At 42.9% G+C, this 19194-nt stretch overlaps 1 long non-coding RNA gene across 1 annotated transcript; it reads left to right on the top strand.

Annotated features, from left to right (window-relative positions):
• Window positions 1–4141: 4141 nt before the first annotated feature.
• On the top strand, window positions 4142–7387 carry LOC134293193 (uncharacterized). Its single transcript, XR_010000203.1, has 2 exons — window positions 4142–4307; window positions 5952–7387. It is a non-coding gene; the product is annotated as an uncharacterized LOC134293193 (long non-coding RNA).
• The last annotated feature ends 11807 nt before the right edge of the window (window positions 7388–19194 follow it).

A 19194-nucleotide genomic window follows, 5' to 3' on the forward strand; every position in this document is an offset into this window, starting at 1 on the left:
GGCCAACCTTGATAAAAAGGGCCTGGCACGTGGAAAACTCTATTTGTAAGGCAAACCCTCGTTAAAGGAGGTTTGCAATTAATTTAAAACCAGGCTTCTGAGGGACCCGCTGCGTTTAAAGCCAAACCTAGCAGGTGGGAACCTCTCTTGTTGGATAAAGGAGATCCCCTCTGGTTAACGTAAGGGGAGGGACCCTCCATTTTTAATAGGATGCCTGGCAGAATCTTAACCTCAATGCAGGCCTATGGGGTCCAGCCTTATTCTCAATGACTGCATAGCCAGGCATGAAGGGACCCCATATTATTAATTTGAAGCCTGGTAAAAAGAGATTTATGTATTTATTTATTTACTACATTTATACCCCGCCCTCTTTTCCCTTAAAGGGGACTCAGAGCGGCTTACAAGTTATATTTATATACACTATCTCATTAGCATAGCACAATATTAGCATTATATATTACTACATTGCACTATACCACTATATAGAAATATTGTTAGCAATATTACATTTAAAATATAATATGTAATTAATATTATTGTATCATTGTTAGTATTATATTGCTTAATTTATTTATTTATTTATTTATTAGATTTATATGCTGCCCTTCTCACCCCGAAGGGGACTCAGAACGGCTTAAAAATTAAATTTACATACAATATTATATTATTAGCATAGTACAATACTGGCAATAAATTACTATATTGTACTATATCAATATATGGTAGTATTATTAGTAATATTACATGCAAAATATAATATATAATTAATATTATTATATTGTATTATTAGTATATCGTATTACAATATAATATTATGAATATATGTATATACAATATGTTGTAATTATTATATATTAAATTTTATATATATATATATATATATATATATATACACACACACACACACAGTAGAGTCTCATTTATCCAACATAAACGGGCCAGCAGAATGTTGGATAAGCGAATATGTTGGATAATAAGGAGGGATTAAGGAAAAGCCTATTAAACATCAAATTAGTTTATGATTTTACAAATTAAGCACCAAATCATCATGTTATACAACAAATTTCACAAAAAAAGTAGTTCAATATGCAGTAATGCTATGTAGTAATTACTGTATTTATGAATTTAGTACCAAAAAATCATGATGTCTTGAAAACATTGTCTACAAAAATGCGTTGGATAAGCGAGTGTTGGATAAGTGAGACTCTACTGTATATAAAAATTAGAATAGCATGTTATTAGGGGAGGAGCATCTTAATTATTAGATGTCAGTATTAGTCATTAGATGTTAATATTAGTTATTCATATTAGTATCAATATTACATTAATATACAATAGAGCAGGGGTCCCCAAACTAAGGCCCGTGTGCGGGATGCGGCCCATCGAAGCCATTTATCCGGCCCCCACAGCACAACCCTTATTATTATTATTATTATTATTATTATTATTATTAGCATTGAGGCTGGGTGGCCATCTGTCAGGGGTGCTTTGCTTGTGCTTTCGGTGCACAAAGGCAGAAAGGGATTGGACTCAATGGCCAACCCTTCCAACCCTCATTATTATTATTATTATTATTATTTATTATTATTATTATTGCTTGGTGGCCAACTATAGTCTGGCCCTGCAATGGTCTGAAGGATCGTGAACTGGCTCCCTGTTTAAAAGGTTTGGGGACCCCTGCAATAGAGTATATTATTATCCTAGCACAATGTTATTATGTTATATAGTAGTATGTATGTTCATATTATTTATTCATATTAGTATCAATATGACATTAATATACAATAGAGTATATTATTATCCTAGCACAATATTCATATGTTCTATAGTAGTATGTTGTTGCTAGGGGGAGGGGCCCCCCACTGATGGGGAGGGCCCCCCCACTGAGATCCCCTGTCATTAATGTTAGACCAGGCATTTAACGCCTACCTTTGCATTCAAGAGCAGGCTCCTAGGCCTTTGCATTCAAGAGCAGTGCGCTAGGCCTTTGCGCAAGGAACACCACCCACGGCTCCCCTTGTGCGTGGCGTTGAGGCCCCACTCGGTGACGGACGGGTCCTCCCTTTGCCCTGGGCAGGTCGTGGGGGGGGGGGTCTCCCTGCACAGGCAGGGGGTCACGGCTGGGGGGAGAGCGGGGGCCCGGCCTTGGCACCCCCCTGGGGACCCGAGGGGCCGCTCTCAGCCCACGTCACGGGCATTTTAAAACGTCCCCGGGATGTAGTAGCTCAGATTAATCCCTGCACTAACCGCTAACCCTACTAACCCAGTTCTAACCCGGGCAGGCTAGGCTTTTAAATAGGACTGTTTTTGCCTGTTGGCAAGAACCAAGTGGGAGGGGGCCTCCGGGCCTCCCGTGGGAAGAAGGGCTCCGGCCCCCCCGGCCCCCCGGCCCCTGCCCTGTGCTGGGAGCCCCCCGCCCGGGCCCCCAGAGGCCTCCCTGTGGTACCGGGCTTGGCCCCCATCCGCTCTGCCCCCATCCGACGGCCTAGGAAAGCCCCCCACCATCCGCCCAGGGCCAACGGACGGCCCTCCCTCCCTCCCAGGGGCAGCCGCGTTCCTCACGCAAAGGTCTGGCGCACGGGAGCCTGTTTCTGAATGCAAACGTGGGGCCCAGGACCCCCCCCCCCCTTGTCTCCGTGCAGGGCCACCCCCCCAGGGACCCCCACAAATGCCTGGTGACAGGGGATCCTCTCCTCTTAGCAGGAGGAAAAGCCACGTGCGTAAAGCGGTGCCTTTGCTCCTGTCGTTCCCAAGAGCCCCCCAAAAGCGAGATGCTCCCCTGGGTTCAGCCCTCCTGACCCCTGTCTTCTCCCTTGTTCCATGTCTCCAAAATCCCCGAGGGAGGGGCTCCTCCTGGACAAGAGCCAAGGACGGAAGGACGGACGGACGGACGGACGGAGATCCCAGAGAGAGAGCGGAGAGCAGGACGCCTTGCCTTTTCGGAGCTGCTGAGGTCGACCCCTTTCCAACGAGGTCAGCTTTCAAGAATAAAACTCTTCCCAAAAAAGTGTGTTCTGGTTATTATTCAAAGGCACAACGTTAAATATTTGACAGCATTAAACATCTAGATTACAGGACAGTTTATGTTACTGCATTTTATACACCTGACCTTGTTTTTACAAATAAAGTACCTGTATAATTTTTGCCTCTCTATATATATATTGTACTATGCTCAGACTCATTGTTCTGATATGCTGTTATATGGTTTAATTGTTTATATTGTTTATATTTTTAATGTATGACTGTTTATTACATGTGACATTGGGCTTGTTTCCCATGTGAGCCACCCCGAGTCCTCCTGGGGGAGATGGGAGCGGGAATATAAAAATAAAGTATTATTTTGTATTATTATTATTATTATTTATAATATTTATTATATATAATTTTCTTGCACCCCAAGTACCTCTGGCAAGTGCCAAAGAGTATTTAACTCTGCCTACATGGCACTAAAGTGTATTTATATGTTGATTGTTCCTATTGATTTTATGTTATGTTTTTTTTTTGCTTTGTATAATAAGGCATTGAATTTTTGCCTTAATAATAATAATTTTATGAATGTTTTAATGTCACTGAATTTTAAATTGAATTGAAATGTCATTGTAATTGTTTATATGTGTATTTTCTATTTGTAAGCCACCCTGAGTCTCCCCTTATTGGGTGAGAAGGTTTGGGAAGAAATACTGTCATAAATAAATAAATAAATATTCTGTGTCCAGGTTGGTTCATGGTTGACTTCTCTGGCAGGATGAGTCTGCAGGGCCTTTCCTGTCCCATGCAGCCGTGGGCAAGTCTACACAGGGACCACCAAGCCCAGCACTCTGCCCCGCAGCAAGCATGCAACAGAAAAGGCACCGCAGACACTCCTGCGCCTGCGCGGCCTGCTCCCTGTGAGAGCGAACTTGGCCCCGCCCACTACAGGCATCCCTTTATGCGCCTGCGCGGGCTGCTCCCTATGAGAGCGAACTTGGCCCCGCCCACTACAGGCATCCCTTTATGCGCCTGCGCGGCCTGCTCCCTATGAGAGCGAACTTGACCCCGCCCACTACAGGCATCCCTTTATGCGCCTGTGCGGCCTGCTCCCTATGAGAGTGAACTTGGCCCCGCCCACTGCAGGCATCCCTTTATGCGCCTGCGCGGCCTGCTCCCTATGAGAGTGAACGTGGTCCCGCCCACGACAGGCATCCCTCTCCCTCCCTTCTGCGCCTGCGCGGCCTCCTCGGCGTCACCGGAAGCTCCGTCACAGGGCGGCAAGATGGCGGCCCGGCCCGGTCAGAGGCGTTCGGGGCGGCGTTTCCACGGTGACCCGGGTCCGTCGAGGCTTCGTCGCCAAGGCCCGGGAGGAGGAGGAAGGGCGCCGGGAGCGTGGCCTTCCAAACCGAGCCGGGGTTGGGCGTGAGGCCGCGCCTGCCTCCCTTCCCTGCCCGGACGTTTGCAGGCCAAGGCGGGGAAGGAATCCCAGGCAGGAAAACCCCCTTGGCCTGCGCGCCCTCCCTGCCTGCCGGAGTTTGGGACTCTTCCCAACCCGTAGGCTGGCTGCTAGGCATTGTGGGAGTTGGAGTCCCAAGTTCGCCCAGGCCAATTCTTTTTTCCTGACCTTTTTTTAAAAAAATTATGTATCAAAAAAAGTTTTCAATAAAAATGATTAAAAAAAAATAAATGGAGGTGAGCACCAACCTCCAGAGTGTGAGTAGATCAATAGGTACCGCTCCAGCGGGAAGGTAACGGCGCTCCATGCCGTCGTGCCAGTGGCCACATGACCCTGGAGGTGTCTACGGACAACGCCGGCGCTTCGGCTTAGAAATTATTTCTACTAATAGGTTTGAGAAAGTAAAAAAGTAGACCAGAAGGAAGAAGGCGGGACCAGGAAGACACCTGTCCATCATGTCTCCTGTATCAATTTCACAATAGAATAATAGAGAATACTCATATTATACTATACTCATCATATACTATATACACATATAATATTGATAATATTCCGATGTAATACAATAGAATAATAATAATAATAATACGGTATTATAATTATATATTTATATTACATGTAATATTCCTAATAATATTGCAATATAGTCCTATAGTACAAAATAATAATATATAATGCTTATATTGTGCTGTACTAATATTATAATGTATATACATATAATATTGATAATAATATTCCGATGCAATACAATTTAATAATAATAATACACTTTTATAATTGTACATTTTGTTGTTTCATACTATTTATACACATGATTTTGCATTATTATGTTGTTTTATATTATTACATTATTATTTTACATCATTTTTATATTTGTTCTTACGTATTGCGTATTATAATTATTATTTTGCATCATTATTATATTCTGTTATTTCGTGTTATTATAATACACAGTATTTTGCATTATTATGTTGTTATTTTATATTATTATTATATTACTATTATTTTGCATCCTTATATTATTTGGATCTTATATTATTTTATATTATTATTGTTGTTTTTCATCACTATTATATTATTTTGTTCTTATTTCATATTATATTATATTATTATTATATTACATCGTTATTATATTATTCTGTTATTTCATATGTCCGATTTACCTACATGAGTGGGAATCGATTTGGAGGAAAATAATTAAATACACGTACTCCATGGACATGAAAGAAAACTGGCTGAAAGTAATGCATAGATGGTACCTAACCCCCCAAAAGATAGGATTTATGTATAAAAATACTAATAATAAATGCTGGAAATGTAAATCTCAAGTGGGCTCGTACCACCCTATGTGGTGGAGTTGCAGAAAGATGGCAAAATTTTGGACGATGATGTTAGACGAAAGTAATAAAATTCTAAACACAAACTTTGCGAAGACGCCTGAGCTCCTCCTGCTAGGGTTATATGATGAATTAGATAAGGTAGATTTAAATACAGATAAACTATTTACATTTTTTTATTACTGCAGCAAGGATGGTAATCGCAAAACAATGGAAAAGTGAGAAAGCCCCATCGAAAGATGCCTGGCTGACCAAATGGACTGAAATAAAGGATATGGACAAACTTACCTTCTGAATGAGAAAGAGCAACGGAAGAGCTATAAGAGCCACGGACTGGTCAAACTTTGAAGACTACCTTGTTACTTCAGAGAAGGGAACCAGCAAGGTTGTATTCAGATTTTCTGGGAAGTTGTAGTTTAGGTAAACATAATGAAGATTTTACTGATTGCAGTACAGTCTCCTTATCTATAGATTTGATATGCATGGTTTTACTTACTGTAGTAAACTCTCCCCTCCAAAGTGTTTGTAGGCCTCTCTATGTTCTTCACTGCAATTCTGTGATATGTTTCTGGCCCAAATATCAGCGAAATATAAGGTTTACTTGCATCCATGGGGATCTTAGAATGGGAGGTATATGTAATAGTTTAACCCTTAAGCTCTTCCTCATTAAAAAAATTGCAGGAAAGTCTAGTTATTTTTCCCCCTCCACAAATGTCTTGCAGGCATTACATTTTTTGTTCTTTTTAAAATGTAATACAATGGTATAATTTCCCCCCCCCTCCCAAGCACATCTTCTCTGTTGGTTTCTTCTTTTCTGGGTAGGAGATATTACTTTTTGGAGCCAACCCGGGATTTTATCAGTATATTTATTGTATGTGACCTCATTTGTTTTATGATTTGTTTTATTGTTGATTGACTTGTTTTATTGATATGTTTTTATATTGTCTGATATCTGGGCTTGGCCCCATGTAAGCCGCCCTGAGTCCCTTCGGGGAGATGGGGCGGGGTATAAAACTAAAATTATTATTATTATTATTATTATTATTATTATTATTATTATTATTATTATTACCTTAAGAAAAGATGATAAGAACTATCTAATTGGAACATAAATGATTAGTGACAAAGATCGGAAGTCAATCCCCCCCCCATTGCTAGTGTCTATCCCCTCTCACAATCCCTAATCCAGACACACTTGCCCTGCCCCTGCCCTCCCTTCCCTGTTCCCCTGCCGTATGTCGTCTTATGTTTTATGTTTGATGTTTTAAAAGAAACTTCTCAATAAAAATGATACAAAAAATAAAATAAAAAAATAAACTTAACCAAACCTGGCTGTTTAAACAAAATCAAATAAACATGTCATCCATAAATCAAAATAAAAACACACACTTCTTTACACCAACTTTGGTTGCAAATGTATGCAATTTCCTTGAGAAACCTCTTCCTTCCTTCCCAGGCACCATTTCTTAAACCCAGAAAGGGAAAACACACGTAGGAGCCGCCTGAATTCTCACTTCTCTGTCCTTACGGCTGAGTTACAACTCGCTGAGCTTGTTTTGATTCTGTTTCTATACAAAACGGTGGCTCCCATCATGAAATCAATAAAGTTTATTATTTCACGACGGCCAGGTTTTGGGTGTTTTTATTGGGGAGGGAAATGCAGACATTTTGCTTGTTGCGCCATTCGCCTGAAACTAAGTAAAATCTCTGGGAACGAACAGAGGATGGGAGAAGAACCGTTGCATTTTGCCCTGAGTCTGGAAACGGTCTTCCGAATGATCACAAAGGCCACCTTGGTGTAAAAGAGAGAGCTGTTTCTTTATAAAAAGGAGAGTTAAAGTGCGATAAATGCTCACTATCCCAGGCCTGCGAGTCCACAGGAATTCCAGACAGGAAACAATCAGGGCCAGCTAACGCGTTCACAACAAAGGATTCCCCCAGGCAGGAATGCAGCCAGTCTTTGAGGCTGCAAGGCCATTCAATGCTAATCAAGGCGGCCAATGGCAACATTCACACTTGCCTCCAAGACAAGAGTTCTTTCTCTCGCCCTGGACGTGATTCCACAGATAGATAAACCTCCCTTGCTTAGTTTTCCAAAATACCACACAAGCTCTGAGGATGCCTGCCATAAATGTGGGCGAAATGTCAGGAGAGAATGCTTCGGGAACATGGCCATAGTATTGTGCGGTTGCAAAGTTGCAGAGGTTGCATGGGATGGTGGGAGTTGCAGTTTGGCAAGGCACCAGCACTCTTGGGTGGAGGGGGTGAAAGGCCTTGCAAACCTCTCACTCCCAAGATTATTATTAGTAGTATTAGTATTATTTAAGATTAATACTGGATCAAAGAAATATCAATTAATATTACATTAAGTCCTAATGGCTTTTCTGTCTGTCGCCCTCCTGTGGACAGAAGAAGATTGCACTTGCCTTGAAACTCTGATTCTTTGCTCTCTGCTGCCATCCAATGGTCAGATAGAAAAGTGCAGCACAAAGGCGCCTTCAACGCTCGAGGCTGCACTTCCGCCTCTGACCATTGGATGGCAGCAGAGAGCGAAGACTCAGAATCCCAAGGCAAGTGCAATATTCTTCTGTCCACAGGAGGGCGACAAAGAGAAAAGACATTAGGAATCCCATTGATAGATCATTGAGCCATTTGGGAAATATAATTACATGACAATAGTAATACTACTAATAATAACATCCTGGGAGTTAGGGTTTTGCAAGGTCTTTCCCGTCTTCTGCCCAGGAGTGCCGGTGCCTTGTCAAACTACAACTCCCACCATCCTAGACAAACTCTACAACAGCTCAATGCCATTGGAGCCTAGGAGATATAACCCCCCCTTGCTTAGTTTTCCAATAAGAATAACATAATAACAACAAAACTTTATTTCTAGACCGCCCTCTCTCCTCCAGAGGATGTACATATAATTCACTATAATTGTATATTTTTATTATATGAAATATTACTAATAATATTGCAATATAGTCGTATAATATAACTCGCTGTACCCGGCCACGCGTTGCTGTGGCGTAGTCCTTAGTGGGGTTTTCTTCGTGGCATAAAGAGGATTCCCCGTAGGTAGGAAGCAGCCAGGCTTTGATGCTGCAAGGGTATTCAAGTTGGCCAACAATGGAGTCCCCTAGGTATGAAGCAGCCAGGCTTTGATGCTGCAAGGCTATTCAATGGGATTCAAGTTGGCCGACAATGGAGTCCCCTAGGTATGAAGCAGCCAGGCTTTGATGCTGCAAGGCTATTCAAGTTGGCCGACAATGGAGTCCCCTAGGTATGAAGCAGCCAGGCTTTGATGCTGCAAGGCTATTCAATGGGATTCAAGTTGGCCGACAATGGAGTCCCCTAGGTATGAAGCAGCCAGGCTTCGATGCTGCAAGGCTATTCAATGGGATTCAACTTGGCCGACAATGGAGTCCCCTAGGTATGAAGCAGCCAGGCTTCGATGCTGCAAGGCTATTCAATGGGATTCAAGTTGGCCGACAATGGAGTCCCCTAGGTATGAAGCAGCCAGGCTTTGATGCTGCAAGGCTATTCAATGGGATTCAAGTTGGCCGACAATGGAGTCCCCTAGGTATGAAGCAGCCAGGCTTTGATGCTTCAAGGCTATTCAATGGGATTCAAGTTGGCCGACAATGGAGTCCCCTAGGTATGAAGCAGCCAGGCTTTGATGCTGCAAGGCTATTCAATGGGATTCAAGTTGGCCGACAATGGAGTCCCCTAGGTATGAAGCAGCCAGGCTTTGATGCTGCAAGGCTATTCAATGGGATTCAAGTTGGCCGACAATGGAGTCCCCTAGGTATGAAGCAGCCAGGCTTTGATGCTGCAAGGCTATTCAAGTTGGCCGACAATGGAGTCCCCTAGGTATGAAGCAGCCAGGCTTTGATGCTGCAAGGCTATTCAATGGGATTCAAGTTGGCCGACAATGGAGTCCCCTAGGTATGAAGCAGCCAGGCTTTGATGCTGCAAGGCTATTCAAGTTGGCCGACAATGGAGTCCCCTAGGTATGAAGCAGCCAGGCTTTGATGCTTCAAGGCTATTCAATGGGATTCAAGTTGGCCGACAATGGAGTCCCCTAGGTATGAAGCAGCCAGGCTTTGATGCTGCAAGGCTATTCAATGGGATTCAAGTTGGCCGACAATGGAGTCCCCTAGGTATGAAGCAGCCAGGCTTTGATGCTGCAAGGCTATTCAATGGGATTCAAGTTGGCCGACAATGGAGTCCCCTAGGTATGAAGCAGCCAGGCTTTGATGCTGCAAGGCTATTCAATGGGATTCAAGTTGGCCAACAATGGAGTCCCCTAGGTATGAAGCAGCCAGGCTTCGATGCTGCAAGGCTATTCAATGGGATTCAAGTTGGCCAACAATGGAGTCCCCTAGGTATGAAGCAGCCAGGCTTTGATGCTGCAAGGCTATTCAATGGCCAGGAATCCGCTGTGTGTGTTTGTCTCCATCCAGTGGTGAAAGGCGCGCATTGCAGGCGGAGAGAAAGTGAATAGGGAATAAGCCGCTGTGTGTGTTTGTCTCCATCCAGTGGTGAAAGGCGCGCATTGCGGGCGGAGAGAAAATGAATGGGAAGAAGCCGCTGTGTGTGTTTGTCTCCATCCAGTGGTGAAAGGCGCGCATTGCAGGCGGACTGGAAAATTCCCCGCATTGCCGTCAATGGAGACGGAGGAGGAGGATGAGGAGGAGGAGGATGAGGACGAAGGCCTCTCCATGGAATATTCTTCAAATACCCTATATACCCGGATATAAGCCGACCCGAATATAAACCGAGGCATCTAATTTTACCACAAAAAAAACCCTGGGAAATCATTGACTCCAGTATAAGCCGAGGGTGGGAAATTTCAGAAATAAAAATAGATACCAATAAAATTACATTGTGGGTGAAACGTCAGGAGAGAATGCTTCTGGAAACCAATTATTTTTTCTTAGATTGTACTATATTAATCATATACCACAATGTCTATAATACACCACGAGTATGTTATATTATTAGTATTATGTCACATTTTAGTGCTAAATCATAAGTTGCATAAGAGATGTGGGCGAAACGTCAGGAGAGAATGCTTCTGGGAAACCAATTATGATTTCTTAGATTGTACTATATTAATAATATACCACAATATGTATAATACAGCACTAGTATGTTATATTATTAGTATTATGTCACATACCAGTGCTAAATCATAAGTTGCATAAGAGATGTGGGCGAAACGTCAGGAGAGAATGCTTCTGGGAAACCAATTATTTTTTCTTAGATTGTACTATATTAATCATATACCACAATGTCTATAATACACCACGAGTATATTATATTATTAGTATTATGTCACATTTTAGTGCTAAATCAAAAGTTGCATAAGAGATGTGGGCGAAACGTAAGGAGAGAATGCTTCTGGGAAACCAATTATTTTTTCTTAGATTGTACTATATTAATCATATACCACAATGTCTATAATACACCACGAGTATATTATATTATTAGTATTATGTCACATTTTAGTGCTAAATCATAAGTTGCATAAGAGATGTGGGCGAAACGTCAGGAGAGAATGCTTCTGGGAAACCAATTATTATTTCTTACATTGTACTATATTAATCATATACCACAATGTCTATAATACACCCCTAGTATGTTATATTATTAGTATTATGTCACATTTTAGTGCTAAATCATAAGTTGCATAAGAGATGTGGGCGAAACGTCAGGAGAGAATGCTTCTGGGAAACCAATTATTATTTCTTACATTGTACTATATTAATCATATACCACAATGTCTATAATACACCCCTAGTATGTTATATTATTAGTATTATGTCACATATTAGTGCTAAATCATAAGTTGCATAAGAGATGTGGGCGAAATGTCAGGAGAGAATGCTTCTGGGAAACCAATTATTATTTCTTAGATTGTACTATATTAATCATATACCACAATGTCTATAATACACCCCTAGTATGTTATATTATTAGTATTATGTCACATATTAGTGCTAAATCATAAGTTGCATAAGAGATGTGGGCGAAACGTCAGGAGAGAATGCTTCTGGGAAACCAATTATTATTTCTTAGATTGTACTATATTAATCATATACCACAATGTCTATAATACACCCCTAGTATGTTATATTATTAGTATTATGTCACATTTTAGTGCTAAATCATGAGTTGCATAAGAGATGTGGGCGAAACGTCAGGAGAGAATGCTTCTGGGAAACCAATTATTATTTCTTAGATTGTACTATATTAATCATATACCACAATGTCTATAATACACCCCTAGTATGTTATATCATTAGTATTATGTCACATTTTAGTGCTAAATCAAAAGTTGCATAAGAGATGTGGGCGAAACGTCAGGAGAGAATGCTTCTGGGAAACCAATTATTATTTCTTAGATTGTACTATATTAATCATATACCACAATGTCTATAATACACCACGAGTATATTATATTATTAGTATTATGTCACATTTTAGTGCTAAATCATAAGTTGCATAAGAGATGTGGGCGAAACGTCAGGAGAGAATGTTTCTGGGAAACCAATTATTATTTCTTACATTGTACTATATTAATCATATACCACAATGTCTATAATACACCACGAGTATATTATATTATTAATATTATGTCACATTTTAGTGCTAAATCAAAAGTTGCATAAGAGATGTGGGCGAAATGTCAGGAGAGAATGCTTCTGGGAAACCAATTATTATTTCTTAGATTGTACTATATTAATCATATACCACAATGTCTATAATCCACCACGAGTATGCTGCAAGGCTATTCAAGTTGGCCAACAATGCAGTCCCCTAGGTATGAAGCAGCCAGGCTTTGATGCTGCAAGGCTATTCAATGGGATTCAAGTTGGCCGACAATGGAGTCCTCTAGGTATGAAGCAGCCAGGCTTGGATGCTGCAAGGCTATTCAATGGGATTCAAGTTGGCCGACAATGGAGTCCTCTAGGTATGAAGCAGCCAGGCTTTGATGCTGCAAGGCTATTCAATGGGATTCAAGTTGGCCGACCATGGAGTCCCCTAGGTATGAAGCAGCCAGGCTTTGATGCTGCAAGGCTATTCAATGGGATTCAAGTTGGCCGACAATGGAGTCCTCTAGGTATGAAGCAGCCAGGCTTTGATGCTGCAAGGGTATTCAATGGGATTCAAGTTGGCCGACAATGCAGTCCCCTAGGTATGAAGCAGCCAGGCTTTGATGCTGCAAGGGTATTCAATGGGATTCAAGTTGGCCGACCATGGAGTCCCCTAGGTATGAAGCAGCCAGGCTTTGATGCTGCAAGGGTATTCAATGGGATTCAAGTTGGCCGACAATGCAGTCCCCTAGGTATGAAGCAGCCAGGCTTTGATGCTGCAAGGGTATTCAATGGGATTCAAGTTGGCCGACAATGCAGTCCCCTAGGTATGAAGCAGCCAGGCTTTGATGCTGCAAGGCTATTCAATGGGATTCAAGTTGGCCGACAATGGAGTCCTCTAGGTATGAAGCAGCCAGGCTTGGATGCTGCAAGGCTATTCAATGGGATTCAAGTTGGCCGACAATGGAGTCCTCTAGGTATGAAGCAGCCAGGCTTTGATGCTGCAAGGCTATTAAATGGGATTCAAGTTGGCCGACAATGGAGTCCCCTAGGTATGAAGCAGCCAGGCTTGGATGCTGCAAGGCTATTCAATGGGATTAAAGTTGGCCGACAATGGAGTCCCCTAGGTATGAAGCAGCCAGGCTTTGATGCTGCAAGGCTATTCAATGGGATTCAAGTTGGCCGACAATGGAGTCCCCTAGGTATGAAGCAGCCAGGCTTTGATGCTGCAAGGCTATTCAATGGGATTCAAGTTGGCCGACAATGGAGTCCTCTAGGTATGAAGCAGCCAGGCTTGGATGCTGCAAGGCTATTCAATGGGATTCAAGTTGGCCGACAATGGAGTCCTCTAGGTATGAAGCAGCCAGGCTTTGATGCTGCAAGGCTATTCAATGGGATTCAAGTTGGCCGACAATGGAGTCCTCTAGGTATGAAGCAGCCAGGCTTTGATGCTGCAAGGCTATTCAATGGGATTCAAGTTGACCGACAATGGAGTCCTCTAGGTATGAAGCAGCCAGGCTTTGATGCTGCAAGGCTATTCAATGGGATTCAAGTTGGCTGACAATGGAGTCCCCTAGGTATGAAGCAGCCAGGCTTTGATGCTGCAAGGCTATTCAATGGGATTCAAGTTGGCCGACAATGGAGTCCTCTAGGTATGAAGCAGCCAGGCTTTGATGCTGCAAGGGTATTCAAGTTGGCCGACAATGGAGTCCCCTAGGTATGAAGCAGCCAGGCTTTGATGCTGCAAGGCTATTCAATGGGATTCAAGTTGGCCGACAATGGAGTCCTCTAGGTATGAAGCAGCCAGGCTTTGATGCTGCAAGGCTATTCAATGGGATTCAAGTTGGCCGACAATGGAGTCCTCTAGGTATGAAGCAGCCAGGCTTTGATGCTGCAAGGCTATTAAATGGGATTCAAGTTGGCCGACAATGGAGTCCCCTAGGTATGAAGCAGCCAGGCTTTGATGCTGCAAGGCTATTCAATGGGATTCAAGTTGGCCGACAATGGAGTCCTCTAGGTATGAAGCAGCCAGGCTTTGATGCTGCAAGGGTATTCAAGTTGGCCGACAATGGAGTCCTCTAGGTATGAAGCAGCCAGGCTTTGATGCTGCAAGGGTATTCAATGGGATTCAAGTTGGCCGACAATGGAGTCCTCTAGGTATGAAGCAGCCAGGCTTTGATGCTGCAAGGGTATTCAAGTTGGCCGACAATGGAGTCCCCTAGGTATGAAGCAGCCAGGCTTTGATGCTGCAAGGGTATTCAATGGGATTCAAGTTGGCCGACAATGGAGTCCCCTAGGTATGAAGCAGCCAGGCTTTGATGCTGCAAGGCTATTCAATGGGATTCAAGTTGGCCGACAATGGAGTCCTCTAGGTATGAAGCAGCCAGGCTTTGATGCTGCAAGGGTATTCAAGTTGGCCGACAATGGAGTCCTCTAGGTATGAAGCAGCCAGGCTTTGATGCTGCAAGGGTATTCAATGGGATTCAAGTTGGCCGACAATGGAGTCCTCTAGGTATGAAGCAGCCAGGCTTTGATGCTGCAAGGGTATTCAAGTTGGCCGACAATGGAGTCCCCTAGGTATGAAGCAGCCAGGCTTTGATGCTGCAAGGGTATTCAATGGGATTCAAGTTGGCCGACAATGGAGTCCCCTAGGTATGAAGCAGCCAGGCTTTGATGCTGCAAGGCTATTCAATGGGATTCAAGTTGGCCGACAATGGAGTCCTCTAGGTATGAAGCAGCCAGGCTTTGATGCTGCAAGGCTATTCAATGGGATTCAAGTTGGCCGACAATGGAGTCCCCTAGGTATGAAGCAGCCAGGCTTTGATGCTGCAAGGGTATTCAATGGGATTCAAGTTGGCCGACAATGGAGTCCCCTAGGTATGAAGCAGCCAGGCTTTGATGCTGCAAGGGTATTCAAGTTGGCCGACAATGGAGTCCCCTAGGTATGAAGCAGCCAGGCTTTGATGCTGCAAGGCTATTCCATGGGATTCAAGTTAGCCGACAATGGAGTCCCCTAGGTATGAAGCAGCCAGGCTTTGATGCTGCAAGGCTATTCAAGTTGGCCAACAATGGAGTCCCCTAGGTATGAAGCAGCCAGGCTTTGATGCTGCAAGGCTATTCAATGGAATTCAAGTTGGCCGACAATGGAGTCCCCTAGGTATGAAGCAGCCAGGCTTTGATGCTGCAAGGCTATTCAATGGGATTCAAGTTGGCCGACAATGGAGTCCTCTAGGTATGAAGCAGCCAGGCTTTGATGCTGCAAGGGTATTCAAGTTGGCCGACAATGGAGTCCTCTAGGTATGAAGCAGCCAGGCTTTGATGCTGCAAGGGTATTCAATGGGATTCAAGTTGGCCGACAATGGAGTCCTCTAGGTATGAAGCAGCCAGGCTTTGATGCTGCAAGGGTATTCAAGTTAGCCGACAATGGAGTCCCCTAGGTATGAAGCAGCCAGGCTTTGATGCTGCAAGGCTATTCAATGGGATTCAAGTTGGCCGACAATGGAGTCCTCTAGGTATGAAGCAGCCAGGCTTTGATGCTGCAAGGCTATTCAATGGGATTCAAGTTGGCCGACAATGGAGTCCCCTAGGTATGAAGCAGCCAGGCTTTGATGCTGCAAGGCTATTCAATGGGATTCAAGTTGGCCGACAATGGAGTCCTCTAGGTATGAAGCAGCCAGGCTTTGATGCTGCAAGGCCATTCAATGGGATTCAAGTTGGCCGACAATGGAGTCCCCTAGGTATGAAGCAGCCAGGCTTTGATGCTGCAAGGCTATTCAATGGGATTCAAGTTGGCCGACAATGGAGTCCTCTAGGTATGAAGCAGCCAGGCTTGGATGCTGCAAGGCTATTCAATGGAATTCAAGTTGGCCGACAATGGAGTCCCCTAGGTATGAAGCAGCCAGGCTTTGATGCTGCAAGGCTATTCAAGTTGGCCAACAATGGAGTCCTCTAGGTATGAAGCAGCCAGGCTTTGATGCTGCAAGGCTATTCAATGGGATTCAAGTTGGCCAACAATGGAGTCCCCTAGATATGAAGCAGCCAGGCTTTGATGCTGCAAGGCTATTCAATGGAATTCAAGTTGGCCAACAATGGAGTCCCCTAGGTATGAAGCAGCCAGGCTTTGATGCTGCAAGGCTATTCAAGTTGGCCAAGAATGCAGTCCCCTAGGTATGAAGCAGCCAGGCTTTGATGCTGCAAGGCTATTCAATGGGATTCAAGTTGGCCAACAATGGAGTCCTCTAGGTATGAAGCAGCCAGGCTTTGATGCTGCAAGGCTATTCAATGGGATTCAAGTTGGCCAACAATGCAGTCCCCTAGGTATGAAGCAGCCAGGCTTTGATGCTGCAAGGCTATTCAATGGGATTCAAGTTGGCCGACAATGGAGTCCCCTAGGGACGAAGCAGCCAGGCTTTGATGCTGCAAGGGTATTCAAGTTGGCCGACAATGGAGTCCCCTAGGTATGAAGCAGCCAGGCTTTGATGCTGCAAGGCTATTCAAGTTGGCCAACAATGGAGTCCCCTAGGTATGAAGCAGCCAGGCTTTGATGCTGCAAGGCTATTCAAGTTGGCCGACAATGGAGTCCCCTAGGTATGAAGCAGCCAGGCTTTGATGCTGCAAGGCTATTCAAGTTGGCCAACAATGGAGTCCCCTAGGTATGAAGCAGCCAGGCTTTGATGCTGCAAGGCTATTCAAGTTGGCCAACAATGGAGTCCCCTAGGTATGAAGCAGCCAGGCTTTGATGCTGCAAGGCTATTCAAGTTGGCCAACAATGGAGTCCCCTAGGTATGAAGCAGCCAGGCTTTGATGCTGCAAGGCTATTCAATGGGATTCAAGTTGGCCAACAATGGAGTCCCCTAGGTATGAAGCAGCCAGGCTTTGATGCTGCAAGGCTATTCAATGGCCAGGAATCCGCTGTGTGTGTTTGTCTCCATCCAGTGGTGAAAGGCGCGCATTGCAGGCGGAGAGAAAGTGAATAGGGAATAAGCCGCTGTGTGTGTTTGTCTCCATCCAGTGGTGAAAGGTGCGCATTGCGGGCGGAGAGAAAGTGAATAGGGAATAAGCCGCTGTGTGTGTTTGTCTCCATCCAGTGGTGAAAGGCGCGCATTGCAGGCGGACTGGAAAATTCCCCGCATTGCCGTCAATGGAGACGGAGGAGGAGGATGAGGAGGAGGAGGATGAGGACGAAGGCCTCTCCATGGAATATTCTTCAAATACCCTATATACCCGGATATAAGCCGACCCGAATATAAACCGAGGCATCTAATTTTACCACAAAAAAAACCCTGGGAAATCATTGACTCCAGTATAAGCCGAGGGTGGGAAATTTCAGAAATAAAAATAGATACCAATAAAATTACATTGTGGGTGAAACGTCAGGAGAGAATGCTTCTGGAAACCAATTATTATTACTTAGATTGTACTATATTAATCATATACCACAATGTCTATAATACACCCCTAGTATGTTATATTATTAGTATTATGTCACATTTTAGTGCTAAATCATAAGTTGCATAAGAGATGTGGGCGAAATGTCAGGAGAGAATGCTTCTGGGAAACCAATTATTTTTTCTTAGATTGTACTATATTAATCATATACCACAATGTCTATAATACACCCCTAGTATGTTATATTATTTGTATTATGTCACATTTTAGTGCTAAATCATAAGTTGCATAAGAGATGTGGGCGAAATGTCAGGAGAGAATGCTTCTGGGAAACCAATTATTTTTTCTTAGATTGTACTATATTAATCATATACCACAATGTCTATAATACACCACGAGTATATTATATTATTAGTATTATGTCACATTTTAGTGCTAAATCATAAGTTGCACAAGAGATGTGGGCGAAACGTCAGGAGAGAATGCTTCTGGGAAACCAATTATTATTTCTTACATTGTACTATATTAATCATATACCACAATGTCTATAATACACCCCTAGTATGTTATATTATTAGTATTATGTCACATTTTAGTGCTAAATCATAAGTTGCATAAGAGATGTGGGCGAAACGTCAGGAGAGAATGCTTCTGGGAAACCAATTATTTTTTCTTAGATTGTACTATATTAATAATATACCACAATGTCTATAATACACCCCTAGTATGTTATATTATTAGTATTATGTAACATATTAGTGCTAAATCATAAGTTGCATAAGAGATGTGGGCGAAATGTCAGGAGAGAATGCTTCTGGGAAACCAATTATTATTTCTTAGATTGTACTATATTAATCATATACCACAATGTCTATAATACACCCCTAGTATGTTATATTATTAGTATTATGTCACATTTTAGTGCTAAATCAAAAGTTGCATAAGAGATGTGGGCGAAACGTCAGGAGAGAATGCTTCTGGGAAACCAATTATTATTTCTTAGATTGTACTATATTAATCATATACCACAATGTCTATAATACACCACGAGTATATTATATTATTAGTATTATGTCACATTTTAGTGCTAAATCATAAGTTGCATAAGAGATGTGGGCGAAATGTCAGGAGAGAATGCTTCTGGGAAACCAATTATTATTTCTTAGATTGTACTATATTAATAATATACCACAATGTCTATAATACACCCCTAGTATGTTATATTATTAGTATTATGTCACATTTTAGTGCTAAATCATAAGTTGCATAAGAGATGTGGGCGAAACGTCAGGAGAGAATGCTTCTGGGAAACCAATTATTATTTCTTAGATTGTACTATATTAATCATATACCACAATGTCTATAATACACCACGAGTATGTTATATTATTAGTATTATGTCACATTTTAGTGCTAAATCAAAAGTTGCATAAGAGATGTG

The sequence above is a fragment of the Anolis carolinensis genome, unplaced genomic scaffold (assembly GCF_035594765.1).
Source record: "Anolis carolinensis isolate JA03-04 unplaced genomic scaffold, rAnoCar3.1.pri scaffold_7, whole genome shotgun sequence".
Classification (NCBI taxonomy): Eukaryota; Metazoa; Chordata; class Lepidosauria; order Squamata; family Dactyloidae; genus Anolis; species Anolis carolinensis.